This window comes from Bison bison, unplaced genomic scaffold (genome assembly GCF_000754665.1).
Source record: "Bison bison bison isolate TAMUID 2011002044 unplaced genomic scaffold, Bison_UMD1.0 scf7180017864322, whole genome shotgun sequence".
NCBI classification, from domain to species: domain Eukaryota; kingdom Metazoa; phylum Chordata; class Mammalia; order Artiodactyla; family Bovidae; genus Bison; species Bison bison.
In genome coordinates, this window is record NW_011494894.1 from 4,892,373 (window position 1) to 4,895,386 (window position 3,014).

The 3,014-nt window shown below is 32.8% G+C and overlaps 1 protein-coding gene across 3 annotated transcripts in view; it reads right to left on the minus strand.

The window, feature by feature from the left end:
- Positions 1-3,014, minus strand: part of HMCN1 (hemicentin 1) — a 541,857-nt gene that overhangs the window by 159,728 nt on the left and 379,115 nt on the right. The window lies entirely within an intron of this gene.

Here is a 3,014-nt window from a genome sequence, read left to right on the forward strand (position 1 = left end):
GATAGGTAGAAATACAGAAATACATAGTACTATTCCTTTAATATTTATAGCCTTTAGAAAAAATACCTTTCAAATTTTAACGGGACTTTTAAAAATACTGTTTTAAATTGCTCAGATTTTTTTATTTTGAAAATGTAGAACTATAAAAACAAGTTCTGTTAGCAAAGTGGACTAGGATGATATATTAAGGCTCAACTGTATTGGCAATGAAGTCTGTTCTTTAGCCCTAACAGGGCAAGAAAGCAAGCTCACAGGTTCACCTAACTGCTGAGCATACACACGTGGCACTCCGTGTCCTGACCTCACATTTCAGGAAGAGACCGCGGGCCTCACCCAAATAGAGACCCTGACAGAAAGGCCCATCTGTGCAAGCATGCTACCAGCTGACCCAGACAGAATCCCAAGTTGAGTTGCATGGTGAAGAACTATCTCTGCTGAAGCAAACCTTTAAAGTCTGGAATTGGAGACCCTCAAGTGTGCAGACACCACTGCAAGGGATTGGTTAAACATGACACTTCATAAGAAACTAATAAAGCCCCAATAACAAAACAATTGACCCTAAAAATGTGGAGATCTATGAATAATCCTCTTAAAGAAGACTAGTAAACAAAATTAAGAAAATAATGCACAAACAAAATGAGAAGTTCAACAAAGAAATAGAAACCACAGAGAAAAAACAAAACCCCCACAACCAAACAAACAAATCCTAGGGCTAAAGAATACAATGACCGAACTAAAGAATTCAAAAGAAAGCCTCAACTTCAGACTTGACCAAGCAAAAGAAATAATCAGTGAACTAGAATATTGGAAGTTATCTAATCAGAGCATCAAAATGAAAAAAAAGAATAAAGAAACATGAAGAAAGCCTACAGGAGTTAGGAAGTACTATCACCAAAACAATATATACATTATGGGAATCCCAGAAGGAAAAGAGAATGAGAAAGCAAGAGAAAGTATATTTAAAGTGATAATGTCTGAAAAATTCCCCAAATAGACATTCACATTCATGAGCCCCATAAGATCCCAAATAGGTTGAACTAAAAAGGGCTACATTTAAATACATTATAACTAAATTTTGAATGCAGTAAGAGGAAAGCAACATATCACACACAAGGGAACTCCGGTAAGTAAGAGTATAGGCAGATTTCTCATAAGAAACTTAGAAGGCTAAGAGAGACTGGCCTAAGATACTCTAAAAAAAAAAAAAAAAAAAAAAAACCAAAAGCCAGTCAACCAAGAATACTAAAGCTGAAAAAATATGAATAAGAGGTTTTCCCAAGCAAACAAAACCTGAGAGTAACAAACAAAAACCAAAACCACCACCAGACCAGTCTTCTAAGAAATTAAACATGGCATTCTTAAACGGAAATAAATTAGATATTAGAGCAGAAATAAATGAAATCGAGTACAAGAAAACAACAGAAAAGATATAAAACTAACACTGGTTCTTTGAAAAAATAAAATTTATAAACCTTTAGCTAGACTAAGAAAAAAAGAGAGATGAAAGAGCATCAAAATAAATAAGATTACAAATGAAAGAGGAGACATTACAACTGATACCACAGAACTACAAGAATCATAAGAGACTACTCTCCAAAATTATAGCCAACAAGTTGAACAATCCAGGGGAAAAGGAATAAATTCTTAGCAATATAAAACCTGCCAAGACTAAACCATGAGAACACAGAAAATTTTAAACAGACCAATTACTAGTAAGGACATTAAACCAGAAATCTAAAACCTCCCAAAAGGGAAAAGCTGAGACCAGATGGTTTCAGTGATAAATTTTACCAAGTCTTTAAAAAGGAACTAATATCAATTCTTCCCAGACTCTTTAAAAAATTGACAAGGGAACATTCCCAAACTCATTTGAGAAGGCCAGCATTACCCTGATACCAAAGTCAGGTAAGAAAGAAAACTACAGGCCAATATCCCTGATGAATACAAAACAAAAATTCTCAAAAAAACAAAAACAAAAACAAAAACTAGAAAATGGAATTCAACATTAAATTAAAAGGATCATGTACCATGATCAAATGGGATTCATCCCTGGGATTCAAGGATGGTTCAAGACACACAGAAAATATAATACATCACATCAACAGAATGAAAGATAAAAATCATATATCCATATCAGTAGATGCACAGAAGCTTTTGACAAAATTCAACATCTGTTCATGATTTAAAAAAAATCTCAACAAATCGTATATAGAAGGAACATTCTTCAATATAAAATAGGCCATATAACAACTCTGCAGCTAACATCATACTGAATGGTGAAAGAGTAAAAGTTTTTTCTTTAAGACCAAGATGGGAGTGCCCATTCTCACCATTCCTATTCAACACAGTATTAGAAATATGAGCCATATAATCACACACAAAAAAGAAAAGGCATCAGTATTGGAAAGGAAGAAGTTGTCTCTGTTTGTAAATGGCATGGTTATAGAGAAAATCCTAAAGATTCCACCAAAAAAAACCTATTAGCTTTAATTAACAAATTCAGTAAAGCTTCAGATACAAAATCAAGATAAAAATCAGTAGCATTTTACACACTAACAACAAATTATCTGCAAAAGAAATTTTAAAAAATCTAATTTACAATAGCATCAAAACCAAAAAAAAACTTAGTAATAAATATAATCAAGGAAGTGAAAGATCCCTATATTGAAAACTATAAGACACTGATGAAATAAATAAAAGAAGACACAAATAAATGGACAGATATCTTGTATTCATGGGCTGGAAGAATTAATATTGTTAAAATGTCCATATTACTCAAAGTTATTTATAGGTCCAATACAATCCCTATGAAGATTCCCATGGCATTTTTTTTAAACAGGTACAGGAAAAAAAAAAAATCTTAAAATTTGTTTGGAATTACAAAAGATCCTCAATGGCCAAAGCGATCCTGAGAAGGAAGAACAAAATGAGAAGCATCACATATCCTCAGTTAAAACTATATTATAAAGCTCCAGTCATCAAACCAGTAAGGTATTCCATAAAAAAGACACACA